The sequence below is a fragment of the Manis pentadactyla genome, chromosome X (assembly GCF_030020395.1).
Source record: "Manis pentadactyla isolate mManPen7 chromosome X, mManPen7.hap1, whole genome shotgun sequence".
Taxonomy (NCBI): Eukaryota; Metazoa; Chordata; class Mammalia; order Pholidota; family Manidae; genus Manis; species Manis pentadactyla.
Window position 1 is genome coordinate 145064346 of NC_080038.1, and position 15417 is coordinate 145079762.

Consider the following 15417-nt stretch of genomic DNA (forward strand, 5'->3'; position numbering starts at 1 on the left):
TGACATGCTCGGGCAGGGGTGGACGCCTTCAACACAGTAGCCCCTGCACAGGAAGCTGGCTGCAAGGACTCCTTCAGGGGCCTGCCCCCTTCGGCTCCCGAGTTACCGGGAGGCACCTGGCTGGAATCAGAGTCCTGCTGCTCTGCAGCCCAGCCTTCCCGTGAACTCTCTATGCCTCCCTTTTCTGATCTGTCAACTGGGCACAGGGACAGGTTGAGGTGCTGATGTGATGTTACACGGGGTGTGCCCCATGCCTAACGCCTGGCCCACGCCCACTGGGCTGTAGGCACAGCTACCGATCCTGTGTGCCTCAGGCGCACCTTCCTGGGTATGGTGAGGACTCTGCACCAGTGTGTGTCTTCTGGTCCCCCGTGCCACCTCCCAGCATGCACCCAACATTCAATCCCCCACATCTCCCTTTCTTTCCCCCACTGCCCCACCTCTCCACACACCAGCACCGCACCACGTCCACTAGGGACCTGCGGAGCTAGAGCCCTGGGCCTCGTGAGCCGAAGCAGGTGGGAGAAGGCGGGGCTTAAGGGAGGCCCAGAGGGAGGAGCTAGGACCCCCAAGATCCTTGTGCGCTCATCCTGGCAGCCTCCGGGGGGCGGTCTGACCCGGCTTCCGGATGTGATGTCATTAGTCTTCCTCCCGGGAAGCCTGAGGGACGAGACATCACGGCCTCGGTGTTGGACGCCGGATTCATGTCACCCGCAAGGACTCCAGGTAGATTCGCGGGGGAGGCTTGAGGGCCCCTGCCCAAGAATCCAGGGGGGCCATGCCGTCTCTCAAAGAGGCCCTGGGAGGGTCCTCAGGCTGGGCACCGCCTCCAACATGCCGCTCCCATTCCCCGCCCGCCATTTTGAATCGTGAGCGTGAAGGCCTTGGTCTGATGAGGGAACCCAGGTGGGCTGAGGGCGGGGGCACAGACGCACCAGGGGTCAACGGGAGGCCAGGAGGGAGGGCCGAGGGCGCCCCTGGAGCCCACCTCAGGCCCTGCCTTCTATCGCCCTGGGAACTCCTGGGCCTAGTGACCTGTTGGGACGGCCGCAGACGTCACCCAGGAGTGTCTCAGGGCAGGCAGGGCCTTGGTCTGAGGGGACGGGCCCCCATCAACATTCACAGGATCACAGGCCGTGCCCGTGTTGTGGTGAGGACCCTGAGGGAGGAGGGGAAGGGGCCCCAGAGGAGCCGCCCCTGCCTGTCAGCAATTGGAAAATTCATTTACTTGCATGATATTCTTACGATATCTACTATTTTGCTTAACATTAAAATTTAAACATTTTCATATACTTTTCTCTGTTTTTACATTAAAACATCTTTCAACAGTTTTATCTTACACCAAAACAATATTTAATGTCTTTGGCAAGGACTTGAAGGACAAAAATACATACGCATTCAAGATAAATTTGGCCAAACCCATATGACCTCAGGATCATTATAAATTTGTCATAAAGATGGATGATGATGTGGCCCTAGAGCTAGGACCCAAAGCTGCCCACACAAGGCCGCTGGAAGACGCTGGCATGCCCTAAACACACTATCAGTCTTCAACTATGCTGTCCATGCCCGCTCTGGGCCTGGGGCCCACTGTGGAATGGATGCTATTTCAGCCATCTTTGTAGAACAATTAAGTTGACTGATGCACATTCCATGGTAAAACCAAACACAAAGGTTTAATACTAGAAATTTAGTCCCAGGTTGAGAAAGGGGACAGGAAAAAAAAACTGTGCCAACATGGTGGAAAGCAGGTTTTTTTCCTGGCACCATATGTACTGACAGCAAAGCTTGATTATAGGCCCCACTAAATGCTGGTGCAGAGGATATTATAATCTTTCCTGCTCCCATCAGGGTAAGCTCAGGAACAAGAGTGACCCTGAGAATAGGTCCCATCAGAAAATAAGTTTGGTAGGGGAGTTGTGGCAACAACTGAGTATATTCATGCTTTAGTATTCATCATTGAATATGTGCTCCTCCTCCTAACTTGAGTAAATGTCAGAAATCAGTCTAGGGTGCTTCATGAAGTTCTTGGAACACCCCCGTTGAACATTCCTATTGGAATTTTTCACACTTACTTTGTTCTCATTTCAGTGTTTGGAATCTTCCATTCCTAAGACTATACATTAAAGGCTCTTCCTGGCTCCCACCATTTAACTATTGTGTTTCAGTAAAAAAAAAGTTGACTAGAACTGAAAAAGGCCCAAATGGCTGAACCCTTAAAAAGTTTTTTCCTCAGCTGTAGGCATGGATAAAACCGTCCAACAAAAGTTAAACTGCGTAATTATTTTGTGGCAACCATCACTAATTAAAATACAAACTGTGCAGCAGTTGGCCTATCTGCAGCTTTGAGAAAGTTCATTGGTAACTAGAAATGCCTCATTTGACACTGTTACAAAAATGAAAATGAACTTTTCTCCATTATATGATGGGACTGGGGTCAATGGTCTATTCTAGGTTTCAATAGAAAGAGGAATATGCTTTGTAAGTCAATAAGCTTTTAGAAAAATGTTTAGAAAGCACCTTGCCCCAGTGCAACCATATCCCCAGCACTATGACTCACAAAAGTAAACTTTCAACATGCACTCAGTCAATAATACCTCCCTGAACCAAGTTCTGTGCCAAGCCAGCGATTTAAAAGTAGAAAAGAGAGGCCAGTAAAGGAACACTGAGACAAATGCAACCTGCTCCCTGATGTATCCATCTGTGGTGTATCCATCTGTGCTTGTATCCTAGAAGGGAAAATTACACAGTAAGAACAACTCATTTAGGATGAAAGGCATGACTTACATACTCAGAGATTTATCACCCTTTGGCTGAACCTCTGCCTAGAATTCTAAAAATTCATCACTGGATAGCCAGGCAGAGTAGGAAGAGATCTGATTTAAAAGAAAATAAAACCAACAAAATAAAGACTAAATTTCCCCCAGTCTGTCAAAGCCCCTCCAATGCTCTTTGGTCTCTCAAAATTATATGCACATTCCCAGTTCTTCCAAGTTCCCAGTGAGTAGCACCCAATGTAATTTATAACTTCTGAAAATGAGACCTCTCCACAGCATTTCTCTCCCTGTCGGCACATGCAGCTCCCATGTCATCATAGGCATACTTGCATTACTAGACAGAACTAATCAAAAATCTCCCTTCAGGAAGGAATAGGTCATTATTACTGGGCTCAAATAAGTGTGTGTATTCTCTTTGATGGTCTGCTCAGGTCTACTCTGAGGACTTACCAGCTAATATCTGCTCACATTTAGACAGGTTTCACCAGAGAATTCTTCATATCTCCAGGGAGAACTTCCCAGGTCCATTTCTGTTCTCTCTAGTAGCCAGCCTGTTCTAGTAACTTCTCTCTCCCAGTTTCCTGTCTTTTATGAGAAAATACTGACTTTAGCTCTAAAAATACAATGTGTCCCTCCTTCCATCACATAATGATATGGAAATATGACTCCTTCACACCTCCTGGCACAAGATTACTGGTAAAAGTGGCCTATTGTCAACCCAAAGGGATGATCATAAAATAAAACTCTCTAATTTATGTTGTAAGTCACAAGTGTTGACAAGAACCCTGAAATATGGGCCATGATGAGCACATGAAAAGGTATTATAGGAACATGAGCATGGGAAGCATTGCTGATGATTGGGAAAGGTCAACAAAGAAAGAGGAAAGATACTCACAAAATAAAGGAAAAGTATACAGAGAGGCACATTTGAGAGTAACAGATAATCCAGTTTGCTGGATAAATAAACATATAAGATAAGAAAATAAAAGATAGGTTGGGGTCACATGATTAGAAGATCTGAAAGACCGGGAACTGAATCTGGACTTTAAACCATTCTGGTAACCTGAAAAAACAGAATTTATAGTCATCATCATTTTATGGTGAAAATGTTATATTGTAAGGTACAAAAGGTCTAAGATTTACTCTTGGTTCTGTCTCTAGCTAGCCATGTGGCACTGAGCAATTTATTTAACTCAGTTTACCCCACATATGTGTGAAGGAGTTAAACTGAATGTTCTTTAAAGAATGAAGACTTCCTTATTTTGGCAGTAACAATCCCTGGCCTGCCTAGCAGTTCCATACCAAAGCACTCTGGAGGGAAGACTTGAACCACATGCACCCACTTACACTTCGGGAAAATTACTCAATCCTCCATTCAGTGAAGAAATTTATTGAGATGATGTACTGTCCATCCGTGACTGCTAAAGAAACCTGTATCATCTAATGATGAACCAAGACCCTCTTTGGTGAATATGAATAGGCAACCAAGAATCACCAGACATTTGAAGAAAACCGTGGTAATGAAAGACGCAAGATGAACAAATTGAACAACTTCCTCCCAAGAGAAAGAATTTTTTTTAAAGATTTAAAACGGATTCCTTTAATAACTTCAGAGAAAGTCAACAGGACATTAAAACAATTAAAGAAGAACTCTCTGCTATTAAAATGTATCAATCTGATCTTTGTTGTTAAAACTTAAAACTCAAAATAAAAGAAAATTGAGGGAAAAAAAGGATTGCTAAAGATTAAATTAGTGATTTGGAAGACATAGCGAGGATATTCTCCCAGAAATCCTAAGATAAAGCTTCAGGTCAAGATGTTTTTGGTGAAGTCATCAAATATTTAAAGAGGAAGTATTACACAACCTCTTCCTGCAAAGAAAGAATGAATACTTCAACCCATGTTATTAGGCAAACATAATCTCCACATCGAAACCTGATAAAAATAATAAGAAAAAGAATTACAGATGATTTTTACTCATAAATATGATGTAAAAATCCTAAGTAAAAGATTAGCAAACTGAATAAAGAAATATATTTTTGAAAGATCATGATAAAGTTGGGTCTATTTCAGAAATGCCAGGGTGCTTAAAGTTTTTAAAATTAATGTAATTCATCACATTAGCAAAATAAAGGAGGAAAAATCACACAACACTCAATAGTTGGAGAAAAAGTGTCCCATTAATAAAATGAAACCTTAAAGACCAGGAATGGAACCTTCTTAATCTGAAGAATAGCTAAAAACATATCTACAGTAAATATCATACTTAATATAATCTTAGTACTTTTTCCTCTAAGACCAGGAGTGAGCCAGTTATCTAAAAAAAAGATACTTTTTTAAATAAAAAGCTAGTGACAACATAGTTCAGACAACTATCTCAACTATTAGTCACATTGTGCTAGAGTCCCTAGCCAATAAAAAGAAGGAAAAAAGGAGTATAATTGGAAAAGAAATAAAAATCATTTTCAAAGAGTGTGTGTGTATATAGAAAATCCAAAAGAATCTATAAATTATTAGAATTAATAAATTTAGCATGATTCCTGTTTTTCTATATATCAGCCATGAACAATTAGAAAATAAAATTTTAAAATACTATTTACAATGGCATAAAAACAATAGTAGATTGTAATCAATCTACCAATAGTTGTCCTCACTTAGCTCTGGAATGAAGGCTGGACTGGACTTGCCTAACAAACTGAAAAGTAAGGCTTGAGCAGGTAAAAAATTGTCTAAGTAACTTAACTTTGTCTCAGAGTAAAGTACAAACACATTTAAAGGAATGCAGAAACAATCCAACACACAGCAATTTACAACACAATGTTTGGCATCCAACGAAAAATTACCAGGCATGCAAAGAAATAGGAAAATATGGTCCATAATGAGGAGAAAAAAAATCAATCCACAGAAAAAGAACCATTAATAACACAGATAGAATTAGTAGACGGAGATGATAAAACAGCAGTTATAAATACATGTCATACATACAAGAAGGTAGAGGAAAACAGGAACGTGATGAGGAAAGAATTGGAGATAGAAAAAAGACCCAAATAGAACTTCTAGAGAAAAATGTCATATCTGAGATGAAAAGTCACTGGATTGAATTAACAACAGATTAGATATTTCAGAAAAAACTGCCAAAACTTTAAGCATATAGAAACGATACAAAACTAAACACAGGAAGAATACTTTAAAATGAATAGAGTATCAGTGAGCCATTGGACAGCATCAAGTGTCTTAACATATGTGTAACTGGAGACTGTGAAGTGACTGGGTTATTTGAAGAAATAATGGCCAAAATTTACAAATTTGATAAAAACTCTAAACTCATAAATCCAAACCCAATATTAAAAAGAGTTCTGCAAAATAGAAAACTTAGTTTGTGACTTTTGATTCTGAGCAGTGATTTTTCTTTTCATGGGCACCTAATTCTATTCTATCTGACACTTAATTTATCAGATTGCTTTTGAGCATCAGATAACACAACCATTCACGGGATTCTTTGTATTTGAATGTACATTAGATGCTACTAAAAAAAAGAGATGAGCTTACTGTGTGAAAGCTTTTGTGTGGTGTCAGAATAGCATGTGTGGATATAACCAGCTGCTTTGTTACCTTAAAGTTAGGCATTTGCAAATATTAAAACTTAAGAAGATGGCAGGTGATGTTCCTTAAAACCCTCACCTGTTGTGGTTGGACCTAACTAACAGCTAACAGCTAATCCTTTTTATTAATATATATATATGAGACTTGTACCTCAATACTGTCTTTTTCAGTTTCTTATTTGCTGATGATAATGTATATGAATTTAACATGCTGTGTGAGCTATGTCTTAGTTATTAAACAGTTTGCACAGTGCTACTTTGCCAGATAAAGTTTAAAGTGAAGAGGGAAAAAAAAGATAATTGTTTAAATAAAAAACTAATGACAACATAGTGAGTGTGGGGCTTAAAACATATATAGGAGTAAAATGTGCAACAGAAACAGCACCAAAGGTTAAGGAGAGAAATTGAAGTATACTGCTGTGAGGTTCTAATATTACATGAAAAATGGTATAAGATTTTAAGGTAAGACTTCTATTCAACATTGCATTGGAGGTATTATCCAGTGCAATAAAATACAGGGAAAACAAGCACGGAGCTTGAAAAAGAAAAAATAAAATTGTGTTTATTAGCAGAACACATGATCATCTCTGCAGAAAATCTTAGAGAATCCACAGATAAGCTACTAGAACTAATATGTGAATTATGAAAAATTTAGAAAACATGTAAGGTCAATATAAAAAATAAGTTACACTCCTATAAACTAGCTGTGAACACTCAGAAATTAACATAAAAAATGTTAAATTGCTATTTAGAAAAGCATCCAAAAACAAAAACTTAAAAACTCCCAAATAGCATCAAAAAAATGTTCAAATTAAAAGGAAAAATTTGGCACTAGATATGCAAGATATGAAAAACAGAATATACAAAGCATTGCTGAAAGAAATCAAAGAATACTAATATAAATGAAGAGACATGCCATGTTCAGAGGTCAGAACATGTTAATATTGATATATATTGTTAACATTGATACATAGATGTAATACAGTGCCAATCAAAACTCCAGCAGACTATTTTGTAGAAGCTAACAAGTTTATTCTGAAATTCATATGGAAATGCAAGGAATGTAAAATTACCAATTTTGAAAAGGAAAATAAGAATTATAGTCATTTTAAAGCCTTTCTATAAAACTACAGTAATCAAGACAGTATAGTATTGGTGCAAATGAACAATGAAACAATGAAGTGTGTAGAAACAGACTTATACATATACTGCACGGCCAATTGATATACAGACAAAATAAAAAAACAATTAAGGGTGGAAACAATAATCACTTTAACAAACAGTACTAGAACACTAAATATCCATATGCAAAAAGAAAAAAAAGAACCTAACTGTTACCTCACCATATAAAAACATTAACCTCAAATCAATCATAGACCTAAATGTAAAAGCTGAGCATATAAATGTTCTAGAAGAAAACTTAAGGAAAAGTTTGACTTTGGAACAAGACAATATTTTTAAGTAGGACACTACAACTACAAAACATAAAAGAAAACATGATGAATTGGACTTTTAGGGTGTTGGTAATCTATCTCTTGAGCTGAGTCATGTTTATACAGGTGTTTGCTTTATAAACACAGGTGTTTGCTTCTTATAAAATTGGTGAAAAGAATTTTTAAGTATCCACCAGTAAAATAAAAATAGAAAGTGAAAATTACCAGCCACTAGAAAATAAAAAGTGAGTAGGGAGACCTTAAGAAATGTGTCAAAAATGAAGTGGTATCACAGAAAATGGCAGAATAGGACACTTCGTGCCCCTTGCACCACAAAAGCAACAGACAAATTGGCCAAAACTTCAGAATCAACTTTGCAAGACTCTGTAAACTAGTCAAAAACTTAAAACAACCAGAGGAAAGTTTAATGAATAAAAAGAGCTGCTGCATTGTATTAAGAGAACGCTGCAGCTTTTTAAGTCACTCCCTTACCCTGCATTCCTGCTGCAGGTTCACTGAGGCCAAAGGGAGCTGTATAGACCTTATTTTCAAAGAATTGTGATTGTGTGTTTCAACCAGTCTGGCAGCATCCTGAAGGACCAACACATTGACTTGTCTTTGTTTCACCTGATTTCCATCATTCCCAGGGCTGGGGTAGCTTCCCAGGTGGCATTTGCAGAAAATAAAGGAAAAGTATTGGTCAAAGGAACCTGGAGCAGAAAATAACAGTAGGCATAAGCAAGACATATACTAGAAATCATGGGAAGGAGAGGGTTGGGAAAGGATATATGGGGGTGAGAATAAGGACTTTTAAAACTCCTGCATATATCTGGGAATCAAGACCACACCCATGCCAAGGGCTAGATATATACTGAGAAAAGGCCTGAGAAAACTTCTGAATGACTTTCTCAATTTAGAGGTGACTAAGTTTTCACCTCTGACTTTCAAACTACATACAAACAGGAAGTAAAAGTTAAAACAGAGTTGTAAATGACCTAAGTTTTAAAGGGGTGCCACAACACAGAAACAACTTTCTATAACTAAAGAATTTTTTTTCTTGTGGATGTTTTTGTGTTTTTGGCTCCAAGTACTTTTTAAAAACCCTGTCAAACACTATCTGACCACTAAACTAATGAAATAAAGATTTCAATGGCCACACATGACAAAGAATACAAATTTTACAAAAATAATTTAGAAGAATCATTAAACAAGCAATAGCACACAGCAAAAAGCAATAACCCTAGGAAGAGGAATGATATGATCTCCAGAGTTGCCTTATTATACAATTTAAAATATACTGTTTTCAACAACAAAAAATTAGAAGGCATGCAAAGAAAAAAGAAAATATGGCCCATTCATGGAAAAAAAAAAGGAATTAATAGAAACTTTCGCTCAGGAAGTCCAAACATTGGACTTAATAGACATTAAATGAGCTGTTTTAAATATGGTCAAAGAGCTAAAGGAAATCAAGAACAAAGAATTAAAGGAAACAAAGGGAAGAGTATCACACTAAACAGAGAATATTCGTAAAGAGAGGGAAGTTATAAAAAGGAACCAAACTGGAACCCCCCTACACTGCTGGTGGGAATGCAAATTAGTTCAACCATTGTGGAAAGCAGTATGGAGGTTCCTCAAAAAGCTCAAAATAGAAATACCATTTGACCCAGGAATTCCACTTCTGGGAATTTACCCTAAGGATGCAGCACTCCAGTTTGAAAAAGACAGATGCACCCCTATGTTTATCGCTGCACTATTTACAATAGCCAAGATATGGAAGCAACCTAAGTGTCCATCAGTAGATGAATGGATAAAGAAGAGGTGGTACATATACACAATGGAATATTACTCAGCCATAAGAAGAAAACAAATCCTACCATTTGCAACAACGTAGATGGAGCTAGAGGGTATTATGCTCAGTGAAATAAGCCAGGTGGAGAAAGACAAGTACCAAATGATTTCACTCATCTGTGGAGTATAAGAACAAAGGAAAACTGAAGGAACAAAACAGCAGCAGAATCACAGAACCCAAGAATGGACTAACAGTTACCAAAGGGAAAGGGACTGGGGAGGATGGGTGGGAAGGGAGGGATAAGGGCAGGGAAAAAGAAAGGGGGCATTACGATTAACATGTATATTGTTGGGGGGGCACGGGGAGGGCTGCGCAACACAGAGAAGACAGGTAGTGAGTCTACAGCATCTTACTAAGCTGATGGACAGTGACTGTAATGGGGTTTGTGGGGAGGACTTGGTGAAGGGGGAGTCTAGTGACCATAATGTTCTTCATGTAATTGTAGATTAATGATAATAAAATGAATTTTTAAAATATTTTTTAAAAAAAGGAACCAAAGGAAATCTGGAATTAGAAAAGTGTCACAACTGCAATGAAAAATTCATTACCATTACAACAAAAGATTTGACCAGGCAGATGAAAGAACCAATGAACTTGAAGATACATCAGTGAGATCATCCAGTCTGAACAGCAGAAAGACAGAAGAATGAAGAAAGTGTCAGCCTAAAAGACCTGTGGGATACCATCAACTATACCAACATATGCATAATGAAACTCCCAGAAGGAGAGAAAAGAGAGAAGGGGATATAAGAAATATTTAAAGAAATAATGGCCAAAAATGTCTCAAATTTTATGAAAGGTATAAATCTACACATCCCAGAAGTTCAACAAACTGCTGGCAAGATAAACTCAGAGAGCTCCACAGATACACACTGTACTGAAATTGCTGAAAGCCAAAAATCAAGAATCTTGAAAGCATCAAGAGATAAGTGACTCATGTATAAAGAATCCTCAATAAGATTAACAGTCTATTTCTCCTCAGAAACCTTGGAGGCCAGAATGCATTTGCACAACATATTTAAATTGCTAAAAGTAAAGACTTGTCAACCAAGAATTCTATTTACAGCAAAACTATTCTTCTAAAATGAAGGAGAAATTAAGATATTCCCAGATAAATAAAAGCTAGGGAAGTTCAAGACTTGTAAATTTGTCCTAAAAGAAATGCTCAAGGGAGCCTTTCAAGCTGAAAGAAAAGGACACTAGAGAGTAGCTTAAAGCCATATGAAAAATAAACAATATAAACCTACCTATATATGGAAATATGAAACACAGTATTATTGCTATCTGATTTGTAACACCTCTTTCTTCCTATATTACTTTAAAGATAAATGCTTAAAATAATAGTTATAAATCTATGTAAATAGGCATACAATGCATAAAAATGTAATTTGTGACAAAAACAGTGTAAGGGAGTAGGCTGGAGCTGTGAAGGAGCAGAGTTTTGTTCACTATTGAAACTAAGTTGCTATTAATTCAAACTTGATAAAGTTAAAATGTGAACTGTAAACTCTAGGGTTTACAGTTTATCTTAGTGTAATCACCAAGACAAAAACCAAAAAATATACAGAAAAGTCAATGTAGAGGGAAACAAAATGGTACACAAGAAAGAATGAGTTAACCACAAAAGATGGCAGTAGTGGAGAAATTAAGAAAAAAAAAGATACAAGATATTTAGAAACCAGCGAAAGAAGTAGAAATAAGTCCTTTCTTATCAGTTATCACTCTAAATGTAAATGAATTAGCCTCCCCAATTCAAAGATAGATATTGGCATAATAAAATTTTAAAAACATGATCCAACTAAATGCTGTCTAGAAGAGACTAACTTTTGATGCAAAGACACAACAGATTGGAAGAGGATGAAGAAGGTACTTCATGCAAATAGTAAGCAAAAGATAGCTGGGATAGCTACACTATATCAAACAAAATAGACTTTAAGACAGGAATTCTTAAGAAATAAAGAAGGTTCTATATAGATGAAATGGTCAGCCCACCAGGAAGATATAACAATAATAAACATACACACAAATAACAACAAAGCCCCAAAATATATGAGGCAAAAACTGGCAGGTTTGAAGGGAGAAAAGTCCTATAGAAATAGTTGGGGACTACAATATTTCACTTTGAATAATGGGTAGAATAGCTAGATAGAAAATCAGTAATGAAATAGAGGACTTGAATAAAACTACTAGACTACTAACCAACCAGACCTAACATGCAACAGAAACTCCATCCAAAAACAGCAGAGTGCACATTTTTCTCAAGGGCACATGGAACATTTCCCAGGATAGACAGTATGTTAAGTCACCAAAGAAGTCTCAATACATTTTTAAAAATTGGAATCATACAAAGTATCTTCTCTGACCACAATGGAATGAAAAGAGAAATCAATAACAGGAGGAAAACAGGGAAATTTACAAATATGTGGAAATGATCACACAAAGAATCAACAGCTAAGAGAATAAATTACAAGTGAAATTAGAACATACTTTGAGACAAAATAAAATGAAAGTGCAACATAGCAAAACTTAGGAGATGTGTGAAAGTAGTGATCAGAGGAAAATTTATAGTTGTAAATGCCTACATTAAAAAAGAAGAGAGAATCTAAATCAATAACCAAACTTTATATCTTAAGGAATTAGTAAAAGAAGAGAAAGCTAAATACAAAGGTAACAGAAAGAAGGAAATAATAAACATTATAGTGTAGATTAGCTAAATAGAAAATAGGAAAAAAGGGAAATAATGAAGCCAAAAGACAAAATTGACACTTAACTAGGTTGATTAAGAAAAAAAGGGAAGATTCAAATTGCTAAATTCAGAAATAAGTGTGGGGATGTTACTAAAGATCCTACAGAAATAAAAAGGATTGTAAGAGAATACTTTAAATAATTGTATGCCAACAAATTAAATAATCTAGATGAGTAGGCAAATTCCAGGAAAAACACAAAGAACCAAAACTGACTCAAGATGAAATAGAAAATTTGCACAGACCTATATCAAGTGTAGAGATTAACCAGTAATCAAAAACATCCCCCAAAAAACCCAGGACCAGATGGCTTTACTAGTGTATTGTACAAATAGTTAAAAGAATAATTAATGTCTTTTTCAAACTCTTCCAAAAAAATAGAAGAGGAGGTAACATTTCCTAACTCATTCTATAAAGCCCGCACTACCCTGATACCAAAGCCATATAAAGACATCACAAGAAAACTATAGGCTAGCATTGCTTGTGAATATAAATACAAAAACCTTCAACAAAATATTAGAAAATCAAATCCAGATGAATATCAAAAGGATTATACATCATTACCAAGTAGGATATAACCCAGCAGTATAAGGGTGGTTCAACAAATGGAACCGATCAATGTAATACGTCATATATTATAAAGGACAAAAACTTTTGATCATCTCAATTGGTGCAGAAAAAAAGAACTTTACAAAATCCAACAGCTTCCATGAAAAAATATTCAACAAACTAGGAATAGTAGAGAAATGCCTCAAAGGGCATTTGTGAAAAGTCCACAGCTAATATCATACTCAATTGTGAAAGACTGAAAACTTTCCTCTGAGATAAGAAACAAGACAATGATGCCTTATTTCAACCTATGGTTTAACATTTGGAAGGTCTAGCCAGGGTAATTAGTCAATAAAAGGCATCCAAACTGAAAATGAAGAGAAAAGTTCTATTTTCAGAGATGTCATGACTTCTATATATAGAAAATCTCAAAGAATCCAATTCAACAAAGTTGCAGAATACAAGATCAACCCATTGCATTTTTATACACTAGCAATAATACAAAAAGGATTTTAGGAGAGCAGTTCCATTTACAATAGCATCAAAAAGAATTTTAAGAAAAAGAATTTATTAAAATTCTTTAATTATTTAACCAAGGAGGTATAAAAATCTTACACTGAAAACCACAAAGCATTGCTGAAATAAAGATCAAAGTAAATGGAAAGACATGCCATGTTTGTGGACTGGAAGATTTAATATTGTTAACATAGCAATACTATCCAAGGCAATGTAAGGATTCAGTTTAATCCCTATCAAAATCCCAATGGACTTTTTTTGCAGATATGGAAAAGTTGATCCTAAAGTTCACATGGAATTGCATGGGACCCTGAAGGACCAGAAAAATATTTAAATAGAATAACAAATTTTGAGGACTTGTTTATTTCAAAACTTACTACAAGGCTACAGTAATCAAAACAGTGTAGTACTGGCATAAGGACAGACATAAAGATCACTAGAATAGAACTGAAGGTCCAGAAATAATCTTGTATATCTATGGCCAATTGATTTTCAACAAGTGTCAAATCAAGATCATTTAATAGAATAGTCCCTACAACAAATGGTACTGAGACAACTGGATATCCACCTGCAAAAGAATGAAGTTGAAACCCTTCCCACCATAAAAACAATTCAAAATGGATCAGTGATCTAAATATAAGAGCAAAAACCATAAAACTCCTGGAAGAAAACATAGGGGTAAATCTTCATGACAACGACTTTGGCAATGGATTCTGAGACATGACACCAAAAGCATGAACAACAAAAGAAAAATAGGTAAATTGGACTTCATCAAAATTAAAAACTTGTGCTTCAAAGAACACCATCAAGAAAGTGAAAAGACAACCCCCAAAAATGGGAGAAAATGTTTGCAAATCATATATCTGACAAGAGTCTATTATCCAAATATATAATGTATACTTATATATCAAAAACAAACGACCCAGTTTCAAATTGGGCAGAGGACTTGATAGACATTTCTCCAAAGATGATATCCAAATGGCCAACAGGCCCATGAAAGGATGCTGAATATTATTAGTCATTAGAGAAATGTATGTCAAAACCACAATGAGATAAAACTTCATGCCTTCTAGAATAGCTATAACCAGTGTGTCAGATAATAACAAAGATCTAGAGAAATGGAAACTCCCATATATTGCTTGTGGGAATGTACAATGATTCAGTTAAAAAGAATAACAATTTAGGAGTTCCTCAATAAATTAAACTTAGAATTACCATGTGACCCAGCAATTCCATTCCTATGCATATATGCAAAATGATTGAAAACAAGTACAAAAACAAATATGCAGACATGAGTATTCATAGCAGCACTACTCACAATAGCCAAAAGGTGGAAACAACTCAAATGCCCATCAATGAATGAACAGATAAACAAAATGTGGAATATACATACAATAGAATACTATTCTATGAAGAGGAATGAAGTACCAATACATGCTATAATGTGGATGAACCTCTAAAACATTAGGCTAAGTGAAAAAAGCCAGAAACATAAGAGCAAATACTGTACAATTCTATTTATATGAAATATGCAGAATAAGTATCCTCATTAAAAAGAGAAAGAATAGTGGTTGTCAGGAGCTGGAGGAAGGAATGAGTAGGAAGTGACTGCTTCATGGGTAGGGTGCTTCCTTTTAGAATGATGAAAATAGTTTAAACTAGATATAAGTGATGCTTGAACAGTATTGTGAATACACTAAATGTTATATAAGTGTACCCTTTAAAATGGTTAAGTTTATGTTCTGTGAAATTTATCTCAATAAAATCAGAAATTAATTTGGCTCAATGAAATAGAAATTAGTAAGTCATGAATAAGAATGTTAATCATAATTAAATTAATAGATAAAATTCCTGAATAAAAATTATCTCAAATTTGGTTAGCTTATATACATTTTTATTTATACGTAGTGTGTATGTTATGTGTTGTTTCTTAGAGACACAGCTAAA